Here is a 13580-nt window from a genome sequence, read left to right on the forward strand (position 1 = left end):
ATATCCGCATTAGTTTTCACAATTTTGGTTAGTAACCGTCTTCTCTTTGCTGGTGCGTTAAGACCACTGACATTTACTGTCAAGAGTCTCACTCCTTGATCCATCCCTATCTATTGGTCCCTTTAATTTTGGCTGCTAGACGAGTTTCAATTCCGTATTCCTCCAGTTCTCCTTCCTCCCCCTTCCTCCCTTCTCGTTTCCCCTTTCCCTGATACATTTGTATTCCTCTCTCATTCCTCCGCTCTTCTTTCTGGTCTTTCTGAATCTCTTTAACTCTTTCTTTATCTCTTTCGCTTTCAGTAGGTCCAAATAAGTTTTCACAAAATTCTTGTGCATCCTGTATATTTTCAATTTTAATCTTATGGTCCTGCCACGTCACCAAAAGTCCTTCAGGCAATAACCATCGGTAAGGCACATTTTGCTTCCTTAGTTGCGAGGTTATAAACTGGTAACTCTGCCTCTGTTCTCGAACCCTTCTGGGGATCTGTTTTAAAAATGTAATCTGCCGTCCTTTATATGTGATATTCTGATCCCTGGCCTTATGAAGGGTTTCATCTCTGAGGGCCTTTTTGGTAAATCTTATATGTATCTCCCTAGGCAGGTTGTGCCGTCTCGCATAATTGGTGTAAACCCGATAGGCCTCGTCTATCTCGCCATATACTTCCTCCTTCTTTCTCCCAACTACTTCTGCAATCACTTTTCTCACAATTTCCTCCAACTGTTCTTCTCTATCTTCCGCCACATTTTGTAGACGTAGGAAAAAGGCAAACTTCTCCATCTCTAAGAATACTACTTCCTCTTCGAGTTTCCCAATCGCTTGCTCACATCTCCTTTTGCATTTATCCATCTGAGTTTCTACTCTTTCAGTGATTTTTTCAATGATAGTCAGTCTCTCCTCGTGTATGGTCAGAGTTGTTCTCATCTCTCCCAATGTCTCTTTAATTTGTTTCATCTCTCCTCTTAACTCAGTCCTCTCAGTTTTCAGGTCATCAAAGTTTTTGGATGTAGCTTCTTGATTCTTTTCCATTAATTCTTGGATATTTTGGAACATCATCTGCATTCCTTGCATTGTGATTGGTTTCTCTGATGTTGGTAGATTTTCTGCTGACTTTCTTAAACCTGGAGGTGTTGTTATCGGTGAGGATGCCACCATAGAGTCTGTGTGTTTTTTCATCACCTTAGTAGAGGTCACTGTCGTGGACATATTGGCTAGACAGAGGAAACTTTTTCAAATTATCATACACAAGTAATATTCTATATTATTCTTATTGTTAAATACTATATAATACTATATAATATTTAAGTTTACACACTTGATCTGCTTTCTCCCTTATTTCACTCCTACTAATATATATTCTCAATTTTCTATATTGTGTATATATATTATGTATTATTTATCAATTCAATTCAATATTATCTTATAAAAACATCTAAGGGGGAATTACACCAGGCCAGCTTGATGAAATAAAAAAGTTTTAAGGGCACGGCAAAAAGCACAGAGATCTGGTATCCTACGTATCTCCGGGGCAGGTCGTTCCAGAGGGCAGGTGCTGCCACAGAGAAGGCCCTCTCCTCTGGGGGTCGCCAGCCAACATTGTCTGGCCGACGGCACCCTGAGGAGTCCCTCTCTGTGGGAGCGTACTGGCCAGTGGGAGGCTATCGGTGGCAGAAGGCGGTCCCGTAAGTACCCAGGCCCTAAAGCCATGGAGCGCTTTAAAGGTGATAACCAACATCTTGAAGCGCACCCGGAAGACTACCGGAAGCCAATGCAGCTCGCACAGGAGGGGTGCCACATGGGAGCGCCCCATAGCTCCCATAATCCCCGGCGTGGCCGCATTCTGCACCAGTTGGAGCCTCCGGGTGCTCCTCAAGGGGAGCCCCATGTAGAGAGTATTACAGTAGTCCAGGCGGGAAGTGACAAGTGCCTCAGTGACTGTGCGTAAGGAGTCCCGATCCAGAAAGGGACGCAACTGGTGAATCAGGCGAACCTGATAAAAAGTCTCCCTGGCCACAGCCATCATATGCTCTTCTAAAGACAGCTGTGCGTCCAGGAGGACGCCCAAGTTGCGAGCCCTCTCCGTGGGGGCCAGTAACCCGCCAATAGCCAGCGATGGCACCAGCTGGCTAAATTGGGACGCCGGAAGCCACAGCCACTCGGTCTTGGAAGGGTTGAGTTGGAGCCTGTTTCTCCCCATCCAGACCCGCACGGCCTCTAGGCACCGGGACATCACTTCAAGGGCATCATTGGGATGGCCTGGGGTGGAGATGTACAGCTGAGTATCATCAGCGTACTGATGGAACTCCACTCCAAAACCACGGATGTTCTCGCCTAGCGGCTTCACATAAATGTTGAACAGGAGGGGTGAGAGGACCGACCACTGCGGCACCCCATAAACAAGGTGCCTCGGGGTCGACCTCTGCTCCCCTGCCAACACCAACTGCGACCGGTCAGAGATATAGGAGAACCACCGTAAAACAGTGCCCCCCATCCCCAACCCCTCCAACCGGTGCAGCAAGATACCATGGTCGATGGTATCAAAAGCTGCTGAGAGATCTAACAGGACTAGGATAGAGGAACAACCTCTATCCCGAGCTCTCCAGAGATCATCCACCAATGCGACCAATGCCGTTTCCGTGCTGTGCCCAGGCCTGAAGCCGGACTGGAGCGGATCTAGATAGATAGCTTCATCAAGGTACTGCGGAAGCTGTCGTGCCACAACACTCTCAACAACCTTCGCCACAAAGCGAAGGTTGGAGACTGGACGGTAGTTAGCTAAAATGGGGCTAGCGGCAATCGGAAGAGCCATGCACGCTCCCCAGCCAGGAATCAAACCTCTGGCTCGCCAGTGACAAGTCATGGTCCTCGGCGGGGTCGAGCAGAAGCCCTTCACGCCGGCAAAGCTGGCTCTACAAGCCAAAGCTGGGAGCAGGCAAAGTGCAATAAACACTTTCACTTGAACCAGCAATAAACCTAATAAACTGAAAAAGGAAATCAAAAAGGGATAAAAAGGCAGAAAAAATAGCTATCCAAGAATGGGTCAGATAGCCAAAACCACGTCTGTCTTAGACCAAGACCGAGTCAAAAGCTGGAGACCATTGGCAGAGGGACTGTCTTACAGCAGTCTTGTTGGCTGACAGACGAGGACAACCCATTCCTGGATGCTGCCTACAATACAATGGAGAACATGAACCTATCTGCACATCAGTCTGCATGCTAAAACTTTCACACAAAATGTATAGATCTTTTGTATGCATTGTCCTCATATATTTTTATGTATTTTTTCTAACATGTTTATTTTTCTAAGCAAATTTCCCCAATGTAATGAGAAAACAGACTGAAATACATGTAGCTATGTTGCAGAACGGACGTTGACATACCTGAACGTCCCTTTTCAGAACGCTGCGACTCCAATCCATTGGCTGGGTTCTTCTCCATGTTGCTGGGAAAACTGAGTGCAGATTTTTCTTTCTCCTCTGGCTGACCACGCCCACTCTGTCACTCCCACGCCAGTCTTTCTTCACGAAGGCGCAGGAAACCATAAGTCTAGGAAACTGTAACAATAACAACAACAGATCAACAGGACTTCAGGAACAGGAAGCCCTAACAGGGTGGACATGGGTTGGAGTCGCAGCATTCTGAAAAGGGACGTTCAAGTATGTCAACATCCATTTTCCAGCACGCTGCTCCTCCAATCCATTGGCTGGGATCTACCCAAGCTCAACATCCTGGGCGGGAGGCTGACTGCTTCCTGAGTTGTGGAAGGTGGCCACTTGCTGTAAAACTCTATGGCCAAATGAAGCCTCCGCCAAGGCAAAAGAATCAATCTTATAATGTCGTATGAAAGAAGAAACCGATGCCCATATGGCTGCTCGGCAGATGTCAAGTACAGAAGCTTGTGTAGTCCAGGCCGCCGTTGTTGCCGCACTACGGGTCGAATGTGCATAAATTCTGCCCGGGATTGGCCTGGCCTTGACGTCATACGCAGTCGAAATGCAGGCTTTAATCCAGCGACCAACTGTAGCCGATAACACCTTCTTCCCCATTGAGGAAGGGTGAAAGGACACTAGCAAAGCCTCCGTAAGTCGAAAGGACGCCGATCGTCTAATGTATCGACGTAGGGCCCTCCTCACGTCCAGTGTGTGCCAACTCTTTTCTCGAGAATTCCGTGAATCGGGACAAAAATTCGGAATGATGAGCTCCTGGGCCCCGTGAAACCAGGAGTTCATTTTAGGTGTGAAGGAAGGGTCTAACCTCATCACCACCCTGTCCAAGTAGAATATGCAAAGGTCTTTATGGACCGACAAGGCCGTAAGCTCGGAAATTCGCCTCGCAGATGTGATGGTGAGTAGGAAGGTAAGTTTGAATGTGAGAAATTTAAGCGGGATGGAGCCCAGCGGTTTGAAGGGAGCAGAGGTAAGTGCTTGTAGCACCAGTGGCAAGTCCCAAGATGGATATCGATGGACTATCGGAGGAGATATGTTGGTGGCTCTGTGTAAAAACCCCTTGATATGAGGATTTTGTGACAGCCTTCGGTGTGGCTCACAAGTAAGAACCGTGGCGAGAGCCGTGACTTGTTGTCTCAAGGTAGCCGGGGCTAGGCCTTTGGACAACCCGTCCATCAAGAAATCAGGAATGTCGGCAGATGTGGGGTCCACATGGTGTGCTGAACACCAAATTGAAAATGCCCTCCACAACGCTTGATAAATACGAGTCATGGAGGGGCGCCTGGACGACTGAATGACCTCTATCACCTTGTCGGAGAGCCTGTCCTTCCTCAGCAGGATCCTCTCAAGTGCCAGACGGTCAACTGGAGCCACTGAGGCTCCAGATGGGCGATGACCTCCTGGCTGAGAGAGATCACATGCTGAGAAATTGTCCACGGTGGAGAGACCGACAGGTTGACCAAGTCCGCGTACCAGGGTCTGCATGGCCAGAGAGGAGCCACCAATAGAATCTCCGCTTGCTCCGCCAACAACTTCCGAACCACTCGTGGTATCAGGGGAAGGGGCAGGAAGGCATATAGCAGCCTGGGAGGCCACGGACATGCACCCATGCACTGGTAGCGTGTGAAGAAATGAGGCAACTGTGCATTTTGAGGGGTGGCAAATAAGTCCACCAGAGGGCGTCCGAATCGGCGAACAATTTCTACGAAAATGTTGGGATGGAGCCTCCATTCGGCCGGGTCGATGCGTTCCCTGCTCAGCCAATCTGCTTGTGTGTTTGACACGCAGGAAATGTGATCCGCTTTCAGTGACGCTGTGTGGCGCTCTGCCCAGGCTAGAAGACATTCAGCCTCGATCATCAGATTCTTGGAACGAGTGCCCCCTTCGCGATTTATGTGGGCTTTGGTCGTCATGTTGTCTGTCCGGATCCACACATGCTGGCCCTCCAAGATGGGATGGAAGTGCCGCAGAGCGAGGCGCACAGCCCTCAACTCCAGCCAGTTGATGCTGTTCACCCTCTCCGATGGTGACCAACGACCTTGGACCACCTGATCTAAGAGGTGGCCACCCCAGCCGAGGCTTGCGTCTGATGTAAGGACGAGTCGATTGACCTCTAGGAACACACACCCCTCCTGGATCGCTGGAGACATCCACTAAGTTAGAGACAATCGCACTTGGGGAGGCAATAGAATCTGTGAGCGGGATGTGCTGCGTCCTGACTTCTGAAATGGTAGCAGAAGCCACTGCAGGGGTTTCGTGTGTCTGTGTGCCCAGGGAACGATAGCGATACAGGATACCATCTTCCCCAACAGTTGGGACAGTTGAAGAAGAGGTACCTTCCGCTGGGTCTTTATCTGAGTCACCAAGGTCTTGATATTGTGGACTCTGTCTGGCAATAGGAACACCTGTCCTTTGGACGTATCGATCACTGCCCCCAAATGTAGAAGACGCATAGTCGGTATGAGATGGCTCTTTTTGTAGTTGATTGTGAAGCCATGACTTTGGAACCCCCAGATCACTGCTCCCGTATCTGTCATGGCCTGAGACGGAGAAGAGGACAGGACAAGGATATCATCTAAATAACAGAGAAGACGTATTGGCCGGGACTGTAGTGACACCGCTATGACTGCCACCAGTTTGGTGAAAGTTCTGGGGGCAGAGGAAAGCTCAAAGGGCATCGCACAGTACTGGAAGTGATGGTTGTCGTACTCGAATCTCAGGTACTTGTGATGCGCCGGGTGGATCGGGACATGTAAATAAGCCTCCCGAAGGTCCACGGACTGCAGAAGGTCGTTGCATCTGATGCAAGTCAGGATCGATCCGAGAGACCTTTGTAACCTTCGATACAAGATGAATTTGTTTAGCTGTTTCAGGTTCAAGATGCCTCTGTGCCCCCCCCCGAAGCCTTGGCCACCAGGAACAGGGAGGAGTAGAATCCGGTCATCTCTTGACCTTTGGGTACCGGTTCTATTGCTCTGATGGTCAGCAGATGAGAGATCTCTGCTTCCATCAATTGACATTGTTGAAGGAGGTGGGGAACCGGGCAACAATGGAAACGACTGGGAGGGACCCCGAGAAATTCCAGACATAGTCCATGACGCACTGTGCGCCGGATCCACTCCTCTGGTATTGAGAGAGCCCATTGATGGTGAAACTGCTGGAGGCGACCACCAATGGGATCTGATAGTTGAGAGTCATTTGCTCTTTTGGTGGAACGGAAACCGCCGCCTCGTAAAGGTCGTTTGGAGAATGTCTGATTGCGCGTACGATCTCGAAATATGTGCCTGTCGGAACCACGGTCTGCACCTTGGGCAAACGGTTGCTGAGCATAGGACCCACTGGGTCCCGAGATGGCCTGAAAGGGCTGGCACTGGCTGAAAGGTACATATCTGCACTCCGGCCTGTGTTAGGAAGACGGAAGGATCTTTTGCTTCTCTTTATCTTCCACCAAGAAAGGCTCCAGCGATGCCCAAACAAGGAAGGAGCCTTGAAAGCTGAAGAGGCCAATTTCCACTTTGCCTTTGAGTCAGCTTTCCAGTTTCGGAGCCAGAACAGACGCCGGTTGGTGACAGAGGACGCCAAGGCGCAGGAGGCAAATTTAGTGGCATTTAGAGAGGTATCCGCTGAATACTCTGTAGCCACAAATATTTTATTGATATCTTGATGAATGCATGTCTTGTTGGGAGGGAGACACTCTTGCAGCTGATGGAGCCAGATCAATGATGCTCTATTAAAGAACAAGGTCGCCGTAGCCGCCTTGATCGCCCAAGCGGCCGCCTGATGCACCTTTCTAAAACCCAATTTGGCCTTTCGTTCCTCAGACTTTAAGCCGTCCAAGACGTCTGCAGAGATAACTGAAGGTGAAGAGAGGCTGGCAACTGGCGTATCCACAGATGGTAGCGCCAATATATCCTCCAACTCCGAAGCTGCACAATAAAGCTGCTTGTCCAACCCACTCAAGGCTGTCAAGGACCCAGGCTGTCCAAATGCAGTTTGAACACCGTCCGTAAAAAGCAGCGGACAAGGTATAACATCCTTTTCTGCTTGGACACCTGAAACAAGGCGTCATGTGGAGCTACAGAATGTTTAGTGCTGTGAGATGGGGAAGTTATCAAACCACATTGAGTAGTGACTTTTGCCTTGTGCAAAAGAGATTTAAAAACAGATGGTCGAAAAAGGCCAGTGAACACAGGCTTATCAGGTGGTAGGCCTTCATCCTCTGAGAATTCTAGGTCCTCAGGACCTTCAATAGCTTAGTCAGACTCCTCAGAAGATGTATAGTCTGCATGAGTTAAAGCAGTGTTTTAGTAGGGTGAGTGGTGCGAACCTGAGCATGAAGGTTAGAAGTTGAAGGTTGTGCAGTGTTGGAGCCCTGTTAAAGTCCGGCTGCCAACATCTTTCCAAGGCATCCGATAGCATGGACTGCAAATCCAGCTGAGCAGTGGGTTCCTCCGGAGCCCCACTGCCGTTGGAGTAAAAGTCGCTTCAGGAGCACACCTAGGTCGCACAGGCTGGTCAGTTTGGGGCGCCAATGAGACATTAGGTAGGGACATTGAGACCCCCCTTGGAGATTGTAGATTTGAGACAGTAGGAGCCCGATGGCCACAACAATCAGAGGTTTCCGATTAAAACAGAGAGACACTGTCCTTGGCTATAGTTTTAGATGGAGAGGGAGGCCCTGCGACTTTCTCAGGACAGGTTAATGGGCCTTTGGCTTTCTTGACCTTCTCAAATTGTTTTTCAAGCACCTTGTGGCGCCGCAGTCAACTGCAACCATTGGGGCTCTGGATGCAGTATGATCCCCTGGCTGAGAGAAATCTTGTGGTCCGGAATCCGCCATGGAGGAGCCACTGAGAGGCTCATCAGATCGGCGAACCATGATCTGCGCGCCCAGTGAGGGGCGACTAGGAGGACGTCCGCTTGTTCCAGGAGAATCTTCTGGATCACCCTCGGCAGGAGCGGGAGGGGGGAAGGCATAGAGCAGGCCCCGGGGCCAGAGACAGAGGAGGCCGTCGATGCCTTCTGCCGTAGGGCACTGGAACCTCGAAAAGAACCTTGGCAGTTGAGTGTTGCTTGGATGCGCGAACAGATCGAGGATAGGACGGCCGAACCTGGTGGACAGCTCGCGGAAAAGGAACGGATGGAGGCGCCACTCCGCGTGGTCGATCTGCTGTCGGCTGAGCCAATCTGCTTGACGGTTGTCGGTCCCGGAGATATGGTCCACCGTCAAGGACAGAGTGTGCAGCTCTGCCCAAGCGAGAAGTCTAGTCGCCTCGGCCATCAAAGGCGCAGAGTGAGTCCCCCCTCGCGGTTTACGTGTGCCTTCGCAGTCATATTGTCCGTGAGGATCCCGATGTGTTGGCCCTCCACGAAGTGCAGCAGGGCGAGTCTGATCGCTCGAAGCTCCAACCAATGTATGTCGTTGACTGCTTCTACCGGAGACCAGTGGCCTTGCGTGACGTGGGATCGGAGGTGGGCACCCCAGCCCAGCAGGTTCGTGTCCGTGGTGACCATCACTCGGGGTGGGACGTGGAACAAACTCCCAGAGAGCACAGACAGCACGGTCCATCAGAGTAGGGAATCGCGTACTCCTGGAGGCAACTGGACTCGGAATCTGGAGTTGCTGCATCGTGTCTTCTGAAATGGTAAGAGGTACCATTGTAGAGGCCTGGAGTGGAACCTGGCCCAAGGAACAATGGATATACAAAATATCATCTTCCCCAATAGAGTCGAATGAAGCAGCAACGGAACCCATGGGGGTGACAAGATCTGGGAAACCAAGGTTCGAATACTGAGACGATGGTCTTCCGACAGAAAAACCATGCCCAGCTGAGAGTCCAGGATCGCCCCTAGGTGAAGAATCCGGGTTGTCGGATGGAGATGACTCTTTTCTGTGTTCAGCGTGAACCCGTGCGATCGTAGAGACGATGTCACCGCCTCGAGATCCATTATCGCTTGGCCGGGTGACGACGACAGGATTAGGATGTCGTCCAGGTAGCAGTAGAGTCAGACAGGGAGCAGCCGGAGAGAAGCGGCCACGGCTGCCAACATTTTTGTGAAGACCCGGGGTGCCAACGAGAGACCAAACGGCATGGCCCGGTACTGAAAATGCCGATTGTCGTAGGTGAACCGGAGGAAGCAGCGATGCGCTGCATGGATGGGAATGTGCAGGTAGGCTTCCTTCATGGAAGTCATCAGGTCTCCCGGACGAACACAGTCCAATATCGACCACAGCGTTTGCATTTTGAATTGATGAATTTGTTGAGCGCCTTCAAATCCAAAATTCCTCTCCATCCCCCCGAACTTTTGGGCACCAGGAAAAAGACGGAGTAGAAGCCGGTCCCTTGGTGTTGTAGAGGGACCGGTTCTATGGCCCAGATGTCCAAGAGCTGTTGTATCTCCGTCTCCATTAAGGACCGCTTCACTGGGTTGGATGGAATGGGGCATCGTGTGAATTTGGGAAGAGGGAGTGAACTGAATTCCAGCGTAAGTCCGAGAAATATAGTCTGCCGGACCCACGCATCCGTAGTGGTTTGCTCCCATTGGGTCCTGAAAAGATGTAACCGTCCTCCAATGGGAGCCGATTGGAGGGAGTCATTTCCCCCTCCAGAAGGGGCGGTTGGCTGAGCCCCGGGGAGGTCTCTTGAAGGATGACTGGTGACGGCCCCTGTCCCAAAAGCTGGATCTATCGGGTGTTCTGTAAAAACCTTGATTTTGAGGACGGTACTGATAGGACCCGCTGGGTCCGGGATCCGCCCGAAAGGACGGCCGCTGCGGGTATGGCGAGTAACGACGTTCCCCCTGTCTATAAGACGTCGGCATTAGTTTTCTCTTGTCTTTATCCTCGACCAGGATGGGGTCGAGTGTTTCACAAAACAGATTTGCCCCCTTGAAAGGGACGGAGGCCAGCTGCCATTTAGACTTATTGTCTGCCCGCCACTGTCGAAGACACAGGAGACGGTGGGAAGCGACTGTAGTGGCGAGGGAGCGGGAGGCGAACTTAGCCGCATCAAGGGATGCGTCGGCGGAGTATTCCGCAGCCGCTACCAGTTTGTTGATGTCCTGGTGTAAATGTTTGTTGTCATGAGGAAGGCGGTCCTGTAACTGGCGGAGCCAGATAAGAGAGGCGCGGCTGAAAAAGGACGCTGATGTTCCTGCCCTAATTGCCCAGGCAGCCACTTGATGGTTTTTGCGCATAAGAGCTTCCGCTCTTTTGTCCTCAGTACACAACCCATCCGCGACATCACTAGTCAGAACCGAGGATGCTGTCAGCTGGGCCACGGGAGTGTCAACAGATGGTAGCTGTAGCATCTCCTGGAGATTAGGTGCAGAACAGTACAACTTCCTATCCAGGCCACTGGGGGCTGGGAAGGAAGTGGGTAGGCCCCAAGGCCGTTGAATCACCTCCGCGAAAAGCTGGGGGCAGGGGATAAAGTCCTGAGCCGCAGCCTGAACATTGAAGAGGCCATCGATAGGGAGGGAGGACGTGGGTACGGCTTGTTGGTCGGAGGGATCCGCCAAATTAGTGGAAACTTTGGCCTTGTGTAGCAGAGATTTAAACAAGGCAGGACGGAAAAGCTGGGTGAGTCGAGGTCTGTCCGGCAGGAGGCCTTCGTCCTCTGAAAAATCTGACTCCCTATGGTCCTCCTCCTCCCAGTTAGAGTCCTCACTATGGGTAGAATCCTGGTAGTACTCTTAGTCAAGGTAGCGGCCAGAGGTGTTGGAAGCTGAGGAGGTGGTTGAGGATTCGGAGCGGTGGCCGGAGACCAGGCACCTGAAGCCATTAGATTAGAAATGGTGGCCGCCACAATGGATTGGACCTCCAAAGGTAGATCAGGACGGACAGCCTCTCCTTCTCAGAGTCCAGCAGCTGTGGGAGTATAGGTTGTCGAAGGGGCGACGCGTCCCGAGGATCGTTGAGGTACTGGACCTGCCACAGGTTAAGCGGCATCAGGGGAAATCCTGGCCGACTCAGAAGGTGAAACGGTCCTGTCCGAAGAGAGTTGAGGACCTGATTCCAATGGGGGCTGAGCGGCGGGCGCAGGGCCAAAGACTGCGGGCAACGGCTTGGGATCAGCAGCCAAAGACTTTTGCTGGGCCAGATGAAATTGGCGCTCCAGGGCGCGATGCCTCCATTGCTCATCCTTGCTCTTAGAAGGTCCACTGGAGGTAGCCTGAGTGGCGGAAGCCAGTGGGGCGGAGGCGGCCCGCGAGGCACGGGACCGCGACTTAGCAGGTTTTGCGGCTGGGACAGGATCCATGACCGACTGCCTGTCAGAAAGGTCAAGGTCGGATGACAGGTCTGGATCCGCCATGGTAAGGATATAGCGGTCACTAAGTAAGGTGTTTTTTTTTTTTTAGGGCAACAAACAGTTAATAGTTGGAGCCACTAATGGCAGTATAAGGCAATAATAGGTTGCCAACGGATGTTCTCCGGATCCAAGAGAAAGGCAACCACTCCGCCCTCAGAGTCCTGGTAAGGCTTAGCTGTCCAGGGCTGACAGACCGCAGGCCCGAAACTAACAATCCGGCAACTTAAAAATGGCGCGAGGCAGATCGAGAGGCTCTTGCACCTGCGCCAATGATGAATCAGACACAGCTGCAGGAAGCGGCGAACCGCAAAGCCTTCGCCTCCGTTGTATAAGGGGGATCCTCAGCAGGTGCAGTTCCAGCGACGGACAAACTAGGCGGGAATCAATCTGCCGTTTAAAAGCGGCGCGGTCAGGAAGAAAAAGGTGGCGATCAAATGCCGCTGACAGGAAGCGAGAGTCCAAAATGGCGGCGGGCGGGAAAAGGCAAAAGCCCACCTCAGCTTCACGGCAGTAATAACGGCAACAACTGTCAGGGAAGGCAATCGGGGCGATGCCGCTGTGGGTCGATCAGCCGCCGAGACCTTGAAACAGGGGTGCAAGCCAGCGGTTGTGCAGGCGATTCTGCTCCGGAGGCTCGAATCGGGAGGAAAAAGCCCCAGGACGCGCTAGCAAGGCATCAGGGCTTCAAGCTAAGCGGTCCCAAATTTTAGTTGCTGAGTGTGCTCCAGCCGGTAGCAGGGACTCAGAGGCCGCCAATCTAGTTAGTCAGAGCCGTAAGTAATTGGGGATCGACAGATGTTTTGCTGACTGGGAGTCAAACCCCAAGCCGGGCCAAGGCCCCGGGAGGACTCACCACCCCTCGTAAATGTGAAGCAGTCCAATGTCAAGCCAGGCAAACAGTCCAGAAGTAAAGGGGAAATGAATAACGAAGAAGGTAGAGAAAATCCAAAGCGAGGGTGAAAAAACAGATCGATGAGAATTGCCAGAGCAAGCCGAAGTTCAGTCTCTTCCACTTGACTGAGTGAACTAAACTGACATCAGTCGAGCAGAGGAGGCAGAACCGAGGCAAGAAATTTAAAGTGATACACACTCAGTCTCTGACAAATTCACCGTGAACATTACCCATGCTTTGGATTCTCCAAGCAGCGTGCTGGAGAATGGCCTGGAGCCCCAGATGCGTTACCGCCCCTTCACAGCTACAATAATCCCACAGAGCAGCTCCTTATACAGTAAAAAAAAAGGTAGAACTAAGAGTTTAAAGAAATTAACGAAAATAACAAAAATTAGCTAAAATAATGTCAGCCAGAGAACTCTAACGAGAGAGAAGTAGAATTGACAAGTTTCCTCAGTCACTGAGTGAGAAAGACTGGCGTGGGAGTGACAGAGTGGGCGTGGTCAGCCAGAGGAGAGAGAAAAATCTGCACTCAGTTTTCCCAGCAACATGGAGAAGAACCCAGCCAATGGATTGGAGGAGCAGCGTGCTGGAAAAATGTTTATCATTCATAGTGAGAAACAGCCCATGATTCCAAATATCCTTCTTCCAATTCACTTTCTTCTTTATATGAAGTCAATTTACTAACCTGGCATTCCCTACTATTAATTCTCCATTCTACTGAAATAGATTATGTGTATATTAATTTACATGCTATAAGGATATTTACATAAATCCTTGTAGGTTTAAGGAATGTCTTAAAAATTATGGAGATGTTTTGCATACCCATTAAATAGTATCTGAACACAATATCTCTATAAATTGTAAAAAAAAATCAAATAATATTTATGTCCAAAATATTTTAAACAATGTTGTAACTGATAACATTTCTA

The 13580-nt window shown here is 50.8% G+C and overlaps 1 protein-coding gene across 3 annotated transcripts in view; it reads right to left on the bottom strand.

Moving 5' to 3' along the window:
- ARPP21 (cAMP regulated phosphoprotein 21) overlaps positions 1-13580 on the bottom strand; it is a 468982-nt gene that overhangs the window by 369167 nt on the left and 86235 nt on the right. The window contains exon 4 of one of the 3 annotated variants that reach the window (XM_087892467.1): positions 3379-3552. The exons of the other annotated variants lie outside the window; for them this stretch is intronic. The gene's annotated coding sequence lies outside the window, so the exon portion shown is untranslated. The remainder of the gene's footprint in view (positions 1-3378; positions 3553-13580) is intronic. 3 annotated transcript variants of the gene reach the window in all.

The sequence above is a fragment of the Pantherophis guttatus genome, chromosome 4, assembly GCF_059756535.1.
Source record: "Pantherophis guttatus breed Tessera chromosome 4, ASM5975653v1, whole genome shotgun sequence".
In the NCBI taxonomy this organism is placed as follows: domain Eukaryota; kingdom Metazoa; phylum Chordata; class Lepidosauria; order Squamata; family Colubridae; genus Pantherophis; species Pantherophis guttatus.